Source organism: Ovis aries, chromosome 2, assembly GCF_016772045.2.
Source record: "Ovis aries strain OAR_USU_Benz2616 breed Rambouillet chromosome 2, ARS-UI_Ramb_v3.0, whole genome shotgun sequence".
In the NCBI taxonomy this organism is placed as follows: Eukaryota; Metazoa; Chordata; class Mammalia; order Artiodactyla; family Bovidae; genus Ovis; species Ovis aries.
Window position 1 is genome coordinate 89,741,207 of NC_056055.1, and position 13,433 is coordinate 89,754,639.

At 43.8% G+C, this 13,433-nt stretch overlaps 1 pseudogene; it reads right to left on the reverse strand.

Moving 5' to 3' along the window:
• Window positions 1–7,412: 7,412 nt before the first annotated feature.
• LOC114112833 (interferon omega-1-like) lies at window positions 7,413–7,998 on the reverse strand (annotated as a pseudogene).
• Window positions 7,999–13,433: the final 5,435 nt, after the last annotated feature.

Here is a 13,433-nt window from a genome sequence, read left to right on the forward strand (position 1 = left end):
TCCTCTGGAGTGACAGAGTCCCCTTGCTCACCTGCTGGACTCCCTCCCTTAGGGCAGGCTTTTATTGGAAGCTTATGTCACGGAATCTAGTGAGTTACAGCTGTTCATTCAGGCAGTAGATCCCACCAGGCATCTCTGTTCCTCTGAGAATGCAGGGCAGTGAGACCCAGCCTACTTGATCAGGAGAAACAGTCTTTTTTCCTTGACTGTAATTTCTCATTTAAACTTTTTATATTCACTTTGTGACTTATTTTGGGTAGGCTCTGGGAGTTGGTGACGGACAGGGAGGCCTGGCACGCTGCAGTTCATGGGGTTGCAAAGAGTCAGACACAACTGAGTGACTGAGCTGAACTGAACTGACTGACTTATTGGACAAGATTTGTCTCATTGCTCCTGTTGCGGTTGTAATTGATGATGATGTGAGAACAACAAAGGGAAGTAAAGAAGCCAGAGGGGCTGCATCTCTATTCCTTTCAAGATGTTAGTTTTTTTGTTTCTCTTTGCAACTTTTCTAGAAAGTAAAATTACACATTTTTCTGTCTGGGCAACAAGAAAACAAGAGTAAGTCTCAATGTCATGAATATGAAAGAAGGGAAGTGGTTTTCCCCTGACCCAGTGACGTGTTCTGAGTTAGCAAACTTCAGTGCAGCACAGCTGGGGACAAGTCTGAGGCAGAGGGAAACGATGAGGCCAATATGAACAACAGAAAGGCTGGGACAGGGCTGCTGCTTACAGAAGCTCAAAGAAGGACAAGTCCTTGATCTGTTGACTGCCGTCAGCTTTGTAAGACCAGCCACCTAATTTTTCTTTTCTTGAATCAGCATGTGGTCAGTATAAGGGCAGGAGGAAGAAGTCACACTCACCAGCTCACCAGAGACAGGCAATCAGAGCCCCAGTTGCTCGAACACTAATGCTCTCTGGCAGGATTGACGAGACCAGCCAGCCTTGCTGATCATCTGCGTAGGTGATAAATCCGCCTGGGCAAAGAGAATATGCTTTGAAATAACTAGAATGAAAGGGAATTAAATGATTCCAAAAGAGCCTGATCTTAGTCTAGCTAATAGTAACTATGACATTAAAAATAATAACTGAATTTTATTGATTACTGACCCTCATGATCTCCCTAATATTCCAGCTCTCGGTACTGTCACATTGATGGGTTAGGTTTCTGTGGGTTTTTCAAGAATTTTTAAAATATTTATTTTATGTGTTTATTTGGCTGTGGCATGTCTTAGTCGATGTATGCTGGTTCTTGGATCTTGGTTGCTTCATGCAGGATCTTTACTTAAGCCATGGGAAGTCCTGCTTGCCAATCAGAATCTAGTTTCCTGGCGAGAGATCCAGCTCAGGCTCCCTGCTTTGCTAACATGGAGTCCTGGCCCCTGGACCATCAGGGAAGTCAAGGGGTAGTGTTTCATTACCTGAATTTGGAGAACGCACACACATTCAGTCTGTAACACGGTAGCAAGGAGAGACCAAGGTATTGTGTTTATGGCAAGGATTCATTAGGATATATTTCATTCTTGATATTAGTGAGGAGTAAGAACACGTTCCCTGATGCTGCCCTCACTTTTTATGGCACCTCCATCCTGAACTGATTGCTAATTAAATGTTACAAGACTACCGTGGACATGATTACCAAGGACCTGCCAGAAAAATTTCACAGACTATCAGTGTTTATCAAAAACAACAGTGACAACAACTACAAACTCCTTAGCCTTTGTGAGGGACTCACGCAATACTTCCAGCATAGTTGAAACTGAGTTAATAGTTTTGTTTCGAAGAGCCTCCTGCTAAGACTTTATTGGAATAAAATAATCTAAGAATGAAATGGCAAATCCAGTTTTCAAAACCTAACATGTCACATTCCAAACTGCTTATCTAGACTGTGATGCCTGCGCCCACTGCGTGCACTGAGCGCTCACTTAATTTCCTAGTTTATTTCTAACACAAGATGCACCCTTGTTGTTTCATACCTCGATGTGACAAACCTCTTATTTCCATTAGTTCACATCTACCTCCAAATTCTAGATAAGCTGAGCAATTTACAACGTATCTGATTATTTTGTATAATAAGCAAAATGAAATTATCAACTGGTAGTTATTACTGACAGTCTAAATGTGACCGACAAAATAATAATTCTAATAATTATAAAATAATCATATTTAACTGTCCAAGATGATTCATATAGATTGTGCAATGAATCCTCACCATAAATTGGGGATACATGATGGACAAGATCCTTTGAGTTTCGATTCCAGCAGGAGATTGGGTTAGAAACGTTTCAGTGAATCCTCTGTAGAAAACACCAAGCTGATGGCTCTTGTGACTGTAATTTAAAAAAATACTTAATGCTTTTAAGAGGGTAACAGACAAGAAAACTGGGGGTCTCCAAACAGAGGAAACAGGCTGCAAGTGTGAGACATTTTTAATCTCTTTACTCTTGCCTGGAAAATCCCATGGATGGAAGAGCCTGGAAGGCTGCAGTCCATGGGGTGGCTAAGTCGGACATGACTGAGCGACTTCACTTTCACTTTTCACTTTCATGCATTGGAGAAGGAAATGGCAACCCACTCCAGTACTCTTGCCTGGAAAATCCCATGGACAGAGAAGCCTGGTAGACTCTAGTCCATGGGATCGCAAAGACTCAGAAATGATTGAGCGGCTTCACTTCTCTATACAGATTTAAAAAGAGGTTTCTCTTAAAATTCTGTGTTGCCATAATGACACCTGGTTCCACGTGAACTTAACTTTTCCCAAACCTTGAGCTGACCAATGCATTTTTCTTATGGAAATGTTTGTCTTAAGCTGTTAATGTACTGTGTATTTACCCTAGACTCTGTGTTTAAGTCAGTTCCACCCAAAGGCTCAGAACCGACTTGACAAACCAGTATGTTATACTCATACCCTGTTCTCCTAATCTGTGTTAATGAAACTGTATATTTGTTTGGAAATCTGCCTTTCTTCAAGATTCACGTCCATCATTTTGTGGCCGGGGATGACTCACCTGGTGCCAATGTTGTCTCAATGCACGTTGTGGGTGAGGGGCCCGGTGCCATTCTCTGAGTTTCGAGACATTTCCATTCTCTGATTAGCAGACTGCTAGCAGCTATATAACATCTGGCTGAAGACTAGCATGGGCACTCTTACTGCCCCCTTCTGATGTCTATGTCAGAAGCTTTCTCTATCTCTTTTATACTTTAATAAAACTTTATTACACAAAAGTGCTGAGCGATCAAGCCTCGTCACTGGCCCTGGATTGAATTCTCCTCCGGAGGCCAAGAATCCTGGTGTCTTTCCTGGTTCAGCAACAAACTTTTGCTTCCAAATTATATTAATTTGGCAAATGACAAAAAGAATAGAAGACGACCTATGCTAACGGGTGAAATGTGAGGGATGGAGCAGAGCCTCCCCATTGCCATCAGCAGGGAGACCAGGAGTCCAGAAATTCAGCACTTCACCTGGGCCTCTCTGAAGCAGTTCAGGTCCTGCTCTAAACTCCGGAGCTCTCCAAACTCCTTTTGCTGCGCCCCAGCGGCCGGGAGGGGGCGCCCGATCTCTCAGTAACTGACAGACCCGCACCGCCCACCCAGCGGGACCCGCCTGGGGCATCAGATCCACGGAGAGAACTCGCGGGTGGCCGTGGGCAGGAGCCGCGACCGGAGCGAGGCGCCGCCGGGGCCCAGGGAGAGCTTGGGGCCGCGGGAACAGAGAGGAAACTTCCTTTTCGGGCCCCACTGCCCAGGCGAGCTTTGCGCCGCGTCGCTCAGAGCCTTTGATTTCTGCACCTCCAAAGTCTAGATAAGCTACCATTGCGTCCATCCTCCCCTTCCTGGGAGAAGATTTTAGCCAGAGCGGTTCACACCGGTGCCCTTGAATGCCGCGATTGACGGCTGGAAATCACAGCATGCTGTGGTATGTTTTCAGATTCGGGGTTGTTTTGGAGTGAGTGGAAGTCGTTCAGTCGTGTCTGACTCTTTGCGACCCCATGGACTACACAGTCCATGGAATTCTCCAGGCCAGAATACTGAAGTGGGTAGCCTTTCCCTTCTCCAGGAGATCTTCCCAATTCAGGGACTGAACCCAGGTCCCCTCATTGCGGGCAGATCTTGACCAGCCGAGCCACAAGGGAAGCCCTTGTTTATGGGGAAAAGGAGTAATTCAGGGAAAGGGGAAAGGTATCTACAATCTGGATGGGAATCTACTAGATATTGGGACCCTCCAGTGGGAAGACTTGGGAACAAAACTGAGACTTCAAAAGAAGCTCCTTAGTACAGGGAAAATTGTTTCATTGAACATTAATAGAAATGGTTAATTTCTCCTGTCATGTTCATTGGTTGGAAAATGTTTTAAAATGTATAAGTCTTCAACTCACATCAAATTCAAATATTTTCTTTATGCCACAACAGTACTTTAAGTTCCTGGCTTTAATGGAAGCAAAATCATCAATAATGTTTTCAATATTACTTTTCTGTATCTCTCTCTTCATCTGAGCAAAAGCCATATTTGACAAACTTATGAACCAGTAACTATTTTGAATAGCTCATTTCAATTTACAAAATCCTTTTTTCCTCTCATTTCTTTTAACCAAAGGTCATCTATTAAGCATTTTTTTTTAGTCAGTTTTTCATTGGAGAGTTTCATGAACTTTTTCAAAATGTCTTCTCATGTGGATACGTTGTTTAAAAGTTGCAATTAAAATGCTTTTGATTTCAGCATAATGTGTACTCAGTAGACACCAACTGTGAAATAGGCAGTTGGGCTTTGAACACAGGAAAACCACAAACTCCTTGGTCACAAACGAAATTCAGACTGGATACCAGCCAGATGGCAGGAGTGCAGTGTGAGTGTGCAGCCTGGGATCTGGTTGAGGACCTTGCAATCTGTGTGTCTTCTAGCTGGAGATCACGGAGTTTGAACGAAAATGAATCGTGAACTCCTTTACCTGGGTAAAGAGACAGTGCAAGAGCAGTGGGTGCATTCTCTATGGATCAGAAATTCACAGAGGAAGCCTGCACTTCCAGTGGATATGATGGGGAAAGGCTGTCATCTGTTCTAGTGCAGTGGTCTTAAAACTAACGTCTCAGCTCCACAGCTCTTCTCCTCAACGCTACTCGGTGATGCTGGGGCTCTAGTTCCTTCCAGGACATTTCTCCTTGGCCTGCAGATTGTTTTTCTTTCCCATGCCAGTTCCAAGGGTGGGCTAGAAGGCTGGAAGGAATTTTCTGTTTTCCTGACTGGAGTATGACTGATAACAACCGCCATCAATTAGGAAAAGGACAACTAATGGTTGCTGCTAGATGCTATGTGTCACCAGTCAGATGGGCAAAAACTAAAAAAGATGATAAGACCCTGTTTTGGTCAAGGTGTGAGAACATATAATAGCTTATATGGTCTTGATATGGATTAATGTAGCCATTGTTATCATGGACAGTTGGCAGTATGCATGTGCAAGATTTATGTGTTGACAAGTAATATTGAGTTCATGCCCCTTATTCAGAGAAAGACTCTCACTAGGGTATGGCACCTGCATTCACTTGTAGCAGTCTCTCCTCTAAAGGCACTAATTTCTGAGAAGGAACAGCTCTAGGAGGTGACCCTGCCAGCACTTAGGGACTGGAGTCTTTATGGAAAACAACTAGGATCAAACCCAGGACAGCCCAGGGTTGGAGAGCAGAACCTTACACTGCATGGCCCTTGCTCTTTTCTTCCTGCCTGTGCCTTGCTGCTGAAAGACGGAAACCCAGCAGAGGGTTGAGATGGTGATTATAGAAATAGGTTAAAAAGTAGTACAGGACTACTCACACTAAAGAACAAGAAACATTATTAATGAGTAATGTGTGTGATTCTCTGCAGTCCTAGGAGATCTCTCTGATTTCCCTATTATTCATTTTTATAGTAGATCAAAGCATTTTCTACTAATCCTTCTTTCTCAAAGAATTTCTATGACTTCCTAGAATGCTTCTAGAAGTCTGAAACACAGAAATTGGAATTGTCTCCAGCATTGAGCACAGAAGAGTTCACAAACTAAATTGTGAAACTAGCACCCAAGTTAAATATTTTTACCAAGGACCCAGCATCTTTCCAGTGTGGCCTTTCAGTCACTGCCTCAGGCCTGCTGTCCTCTCTGTTCCCTATGGGCAGCTACTCTGGGACTCACTGTCCTGATCATTTCTGCCAGGCACACTGTTATGCTTCTTGTAATATGGGCCCATTGATCCTAACAGTAACCCTGTGAAAAACTACTGTTATTTTCCACATGTTAAAGAAGAGGATCAGGACAGCATGCGTGCCTGCGTGCATGCTAGGTTGGTGCAGAGGTGTCCAACTCCTGTGACACATGGACAGTAGCTCACCAGGCTCCTCTGTCCATGGGATTTTCAAGAAAGAATACTGGAGGGGGTTGCCATATCCATCTCCTTAGTGTTTGTGATATTTTTCAGGGTCACACTGCTGTTAAATAGCAGAGCTGCATTCAAAGGTTTTGAAACTTCTAGAACTCTCCCTTCACTTGTGCTCTCTTGCAGTGATTTTCACTCAGAGAAACTTTGAAGCCAGAAACCATCACAGAACAGAGCTCCTGTGTTGGAGGCAGTGAAGATATAGTGTAAGGGAGTGGATTGTTCAGTAAAGCAGGAGAGTAACAGGAGTCAGGCTCAGCCACTCAGCACCACATGTTGGCAACTTTTCTGGAGGAGATGAGTCTTACCCCAGATACTGACACCAACAGTTCTTTGCTGACTGGGTATAAATTAGTTTATCTGTGACTTCAGGACTAATCATTTCCCACAGTTTCAGAACTCCTTTCTACCTTTTTTCTTCTTGGAGGGGTGGAATGGAGGGCTGCACTCCGTAGCTTGCAGAATCCATGGTCCCTGAGCTTCCTATACTGGAAGCGTGGAGTCGAAACCACTGGACTGCCAGGGAATTCCAGTAATTCCACCTTTTGACAATCAAGTGCTGAGAAGTAGTAGAACCATTCCATAGTATAAATGAACAAATGCTATTCCACAACAGGTTTATGTAGACAAAATAAAGATTTAGGTCTTCAGAATGAAGAAACAAGTTTTCCCTCATAAGAATTTAATAAAAACAAATTAGAAGATTAAGGAAATGAACATGTTTTCTAAATTTTATTACAATGTAAACAAAAATTTTAAATGAAAATATAAATATGATGAGATAAACTAATAAATGAAAATATGTACATAAACATATAAATAACATCAGGGCAGTCATCGCTATGCACAGATTCCCGTGCAGCTGAATACTTTTTATACCTACTTGCTTATTACTACTGAGAAAGAATTTATTGATTTATTCAATAAATATTTTGGCTAAAGCAGAATTCAGAGTCTCTTAAATGACCACAGTTGGGAGTGATGTGGCGTCTTAGTCAGTGAGAGTCATGTCAAGGTGAGTTCAGGTCTCCATCCATCATCTTAACCTTTCTTGCAAGTTGGTTAATGAAGAGAAGGATCTCAGGATTTCCAGTCTGGCGATTTCCCAGGCACAGTCGCTGTATCCCTTCTCTTGCAGGTAGACATGGATGCCCTGGAAGTACCTCTTCACGGCCAGGGTGGGGCCCATCCTTCCCAGGGCAGAGTCTTCTTCTCCCATCACCTGCCCCAGGCAAGCGTCCAGGTCATCCAGCTGCTGATGGAGTCCAGTGCGGAGCTGCTCCAGGAGGGTGGTGTTCCAGGCAGCAGAGGCGCCCTCTGTGTGGAAGAAGTTGAAGCTCTGCTGGAGCATCTCGTGGAGCACAGAGATGGCCTGGGCCTCCTGGAGCTGGCCCCCTCCACCATCTCCTGGGGGAAAGCGAAGTCTTTTCTGTCCTGCAGGCAGAAGCGAGGGGAGAGTCTTCTCATTTGGCCCAGGAGCCTGAGGTTCTTCCTGCCAATGAGAACATGGTTCTGAGACAGGTCACAGCCCAGGGATCCTCCCGGGCCATAACTGACCAGCACCAGGGCCATGAGTAGAGAGAGCACGAAGGCCATGGGGAAGATGTCGCTGCTGCTGGGCTGGCTGAGACGGTGTCTGGGTGAAACTTGAGGTAGGTTCTCTGATGCCAGGCTTTCTAAGCGAGGCCATTAAATAGGGAACATGGTAATTTTCATTTTCTAGTCATTTCTATACACTTTTACTTCCTAATTTGGTTTTCTGTTATGTATTGTGAATATGGTCATAGAAATTGTCATCAATGTAAACTACTAATTTTACCTTTTCCCAGTAACTTCAGATGTGCTTATCCAAATGGATATTCATCATCAGATGAGAAAGGTCTTTGTCTTATGTTAGAATTGAAGTGCATTCGTGATTACACACATCATTGCTCCCTGTTTCTCATGCATAAATGTTCCTTCCTCTTTTCCGGGAACACACCTGTAGCCCTCATCTTGGGCTCTGTTTCCCCTCTCACTCTGCCTAGGAGGCCAGGCCCCTCAGCCCTATGGTTTCCATATTTATTTAGGGATTTAGCAGATCACTGTGGCTCCTGATCTCACTGAAACGAAGGATGGGTTTTCCTTAGTGTTTGATATAAAGAGCAGGCTGATTATTATCAGTCCATGAGCTCACCCCACGTTTTTCTTCCTTCTAGAACACTTTCCTGCAGGTCCATGTGGCTGTGTTTTAGGGAACCACAAGGTCAGGGCCATTACAGACATCACCCTTTCTTTCCACCATTTTCTTGCTGGAGACCTGTCGTCCTCCACAGCCTGGGCCAATACCTCCACCAGAATCCTGGTTCTTCTCAGGGAACATGGGTGAGGAGACGCTACATCCAGGATAATTGTATTTTCCCAGCAGCACCTCACTCACAAGGGAGAGATCACATGGAGCCACCCCTGTCCTCTGCAGTGACAGAGTCCCCTTCCTCACCTGCTCTCTCCCTCCCTGAGGGCAGGCTCACCACATCCTGAGGACTCGAAAACCTCCTTTCTGTGGAGGGCTTATTGACTGGTTGGGAAAATAAACTGTCTTCCCGAAACCCCAACCTCTCCCCTGGAGTTTTTGTGTGAAGGACCCTAGTGCTCAGTGGTGACCTCTTCTTCTCCTGACCCGTGTCCCCAGGTGTCTAAAGTGTCAGCAGTGCTCAGATGCTGAGGGCAGAAGTGTGTTTGTGCAAGTTAGTGGAGGAGTTTCCAACTGCAATTGTTTTCCTTTTAGTAGATAAATAATATTGACTTTGCCAGGTATAGGTTTTATTATTCAACACTTTTACTTAAACTCTTCAGAGTTTCTGAGCTGGAGGAAGGAGATTCAGTGATGGGGTTGTCTCTTATTGGAAGCTTATGTCTCAGAATCTAATGAGATTCGGTCATTGATTCAGGCAGTTGATTCTACTGGGCATCTCTGTTCCTCTGTTTCTGTCTCTTCTGAGATTGCAGGGCAGTGAGATCCGGGGCACTGGATCAGAAGAAATAGCCTTCTTTCCTTTACTCGAGTGTAATTTTTCGTTTAAACAATTTATATACACACTTAGTGACTTATTGGACAATGTTGGTATCCTGCCTCTGCTCTGGTTCTATTTCATGATGAGGTGAGAACAAGAAAGGGAAGTAAAGAAGCCAGAGAGGCTGCATCTCTTTCACTTTCAAGATGTTAGATTTCTTTTTTGTTTCTCTTTGCAACTTTCCTAGAAAGTAAACTTCCACAGTTGTTTTGTGGGCAAGAAGAAACAAGGGAAAGTCTCCATGTCCTGAGTATGAAAGAAGGGAAGGGCTTTTCCCCTGAGGCAATGATGTATTATTCTGAGTTAGCAAACTGCAGTGCAGCACAGCTGGGGAGCAGGCTGTGGCAGAGGGGAAGGATGAGGCCAACATGAACAACAGAAAGACTGGGACAGGGCTGCTTCTTACAGAAGCTGAATGAAGCCCAAGTCCTGGGTCAGTTGTCTGCCCTCAGCTTTGTAAGACCAGCTAGCTGATTTTCCTTTTCTTTAATCCACATGTCATCAGTATAAGTGGAGAAGGAAGAGAGACGGGCACTCAGAACCCCATTTGCTAGAACACAAACCCTTTCTGGCAGGGTTTAGGAGACCAGCCTTGCCTAGCATCTGTGTAGTTGACAAATCCATTTGGGTAATGAGAAGATGCTTCAAAAAAACTAGAATGACAGGGAATGAAATGATTCCAAAAGATCCTGATCGTAATCTGGGTAAAGGTAAAATTATGACATTAAAAGTAATAGCTAATTTTATTGATTACTAAAATTAAAAAGACGCTTACTCCTTGGAAGGAAACTTATGAGCAACCTAGATAGCATATTCAAAAGCAGAGACATGACTTTGTCAACAAACGTCCGTCTAGTCAAGGCTATGGTTTTTCCAATAGTCATGTATGGATGTGAGAGTTGGACTGTGAAGACAGCTGAGCGCCGAAGAATTGATACTTTTGAACTGTGGTGTTGGAGAAGACTCTTGTGAGTCCCAAGGCCTGCAAGGAGATCCAACCAGTCCATTCTAAAGGAGATCATTCCTGGGTGTTCTTTGGAAGGAATGATGCTAAAGCTGAAACTCCAGTACTTTGGCCACCTCATGGGAAGAGTTGACTCATTGGAAAAGACTCTGATGCTGGGAGGGATTGGGGGCAGGAGAAGGGGACGACAGAGGATGAGATGGCTGGATGGCATGACCAAGTCGATGGACATGAGTTTGAGTGAACTCCAGGAGTTTGTGATGGAAAGGGAGACCTGGCGTGCTGCAGTTCATTGGGTCGCAAAGAGTCGGACACGACTGAGTGACTGAACTGAACTGAGCTGTACCCTAACAATCTCCCTAATATTCCAGTTTGTGATAGGATCATATTGATGGGTTGGGTTTCTGTGGATTTTTTAAATTTTTTTAAATATTTATTTTATGTGCTTATTTGGCTGGGCCATGTCTTAGTTGAAGCATGGTGGATCTTGGATCTTCCTTGCTTCGTGCAGGATTTTTACTTGGGCCATGGGAAGTCTTGCTTGCCACATGCAGGATCTAGTTCCCTGACCAGAGATCCAACTCAGGCTCCCTGCTGTGGGAGCATGGAGTCCTGGCCACTGGACCGTCAGGGAGTCTTGAGGGGGAGGGTTCCAATATATGAATTTGGGGAACACACACACATTCAGTCTGTAACACGGTAATAAGAAGATACCAACAAATTGTGTTTATGGCAAGGATTCCTTAGGATCTATTTCATTCTTGGTATTTATTTGAGGAGAAAGAACACATTCCCTGATGCTACCCTCACTTTTTATGGCATATCCATCCTGGATTGTTTACTCATTAAATGTTATAAATGTTATACTGTGAACCTAATTACCAAGGACCTACCAGGCTTCCCTGGTGGCTCAGATGGTAAAGAATCTGCCTGCAATGCAGGAGACCAGGGTTCAATCCCTGAGTCGGGAAGATCCCCTGGAGAAGGAAATGGTAACCCACTCCAGTATTCTTGCTTGGAGAATTCCATGGGCAGAGGAGCCTGACAGGCTACAGTTCACGGGGTCACCAAATGTCAGACTCGACTGAGCCACTAATACTTTCACCAGACAAATTCCCCAGACACTCAGTCTTCATCAAAAATGACAGTGACAACAGCTACAAATTCCTTAGCCTCTAAAGGGACTCACTTAATCCTTCTAACATAGTGAAATGAGTTAATATTCTCCTTTCCAAGAGCCCCCTGCTAAGACTTTATGTGAATGAACTAATCTAATAAGGAAGGTCAGATTCCACACTCCCATCCACAGCATAAACACCTGAGCCCACTGCATGTCCTGAACTCTCACTTATTTCCCTCTTTTGCTTCTAACACAAGCTGTCCCTTTGTTGTTTCATACCTCAGTGTTACAAATCTCTTATTTCCATTAATCTCTCCCTCCAAATTCTCGATAAGCTGAGCGATTTACAAAGTATCCTGATTATTTTGCATAAGAAGCAAACTGTCAAGTGGTAGTTATTACTGAGAGTCTAACTGTGCTTGACAAAATTAATAATTCTGATAATTATAAAAGAATCGCATTTAACTGTCCAAGAGGACTCATAGATTGTTAAGTGATCCTCACCATAAAATTGAGATACATGATGGACAAGATCCTTGAGAGTGATGACCCCTGCTCAGATTGGATTACAAACGATTCAGTGAATCCTCTGTAGAAAACCCCAAGCTGATGGTATTTGTGGCTATAGGTAAAGCATACTTGCTGCTACCAAATTACCTGAATATGGGAAATGACTGGAAGAATAGAAGACGACGTCCAGACAGAAATCTGCCTGATACTGTGACCCTCCAGTGGGAAGGAAGACTTGGGGACAAGACTGAGACTTAAAGGTGCCCCAAGGGAAAAAGAAAATTATTTCATTCACTATTAATATAAAAGGTAAATTTCTCCTGTAATGTTAATTGTCTGAAAAATCTTTTAAATATATATACATCTTAAACTCACATCAAGTTGAAATATTTTCCTTATGCCACAACAGTACTTGTAAGTTGCTGGCTTTACTGGAAGCAAAATCATCAGTACTGTTATCAAAATTGCTACTTCATATATATCTCTCTTCACTGAGGGAATGCCATATTTGACAAATTATGACCCAGTCAGTTCAGTTCAGTTCAGTTCAGTTGCTCAGTTGTGTCTGACTCTTTGCGACCCCATGAATTGCAGCACTCCAGGCCTCCCTGTCCATCACCAACTCCCGGAGTTCACTCAAACTCACGTCCATCGAGTCAGTGATGCCATCCAGCCATCTTATCCTCCGTCGTCCCCTTCTCCTCCAGCCCCCAATCCCTCCCAGCATCAGAGTCTTTTCCAATGAGTCAACTCTTCCCATGAGGTGGCCAAAGTACTAGAGCATTTAGCATCATTCCTTCCAAAGAACACCCAGGGCTGATCTCCTTTAGAATGGACTGGTTGGATCTCCTTGCAGTCCATGGGACTCTCAAGAGTCTTCTCCAGCACCACAGTTCAAAATAATCAATTCTCCAGCACTCAGATTTGTTCACAGTCCAGCTCTCACATCCATACATGACAACTGGAAATACCATAGCCTTGACTAGACGGATCCTTGTTGGCAAAGTAATGTCTCTGCTTTTGAATATACCATCTAGGTTGGTCATAACTTTCCTTCCAAGGAGTAAGCATCTTTTAATTTCATGGCTGCAGTCACCATCTGCAGTGATTTTGGAGCCCAAAAATGCAAAGTCTGACACTCTTTCCACTGTTTCCCCATCTATTTCCCATGAAGTGATGGGACCAGATGCCATGATCTTCGTTTTCTGAATGTTGAGTTTTAAGCCAACTTTTTCACTCTCCTCTTTCACTTTCATCAAGAGGCTTTTTAGTTCCTCTTCACTTTCTGCCATAAGGGTGGTGTCATCTGCATATCTGAGGTTATTGATATTTCTCTTAAGTAACCAATCTCAACTAACAAATTCCTTTTTCCCCTCATGTCTTT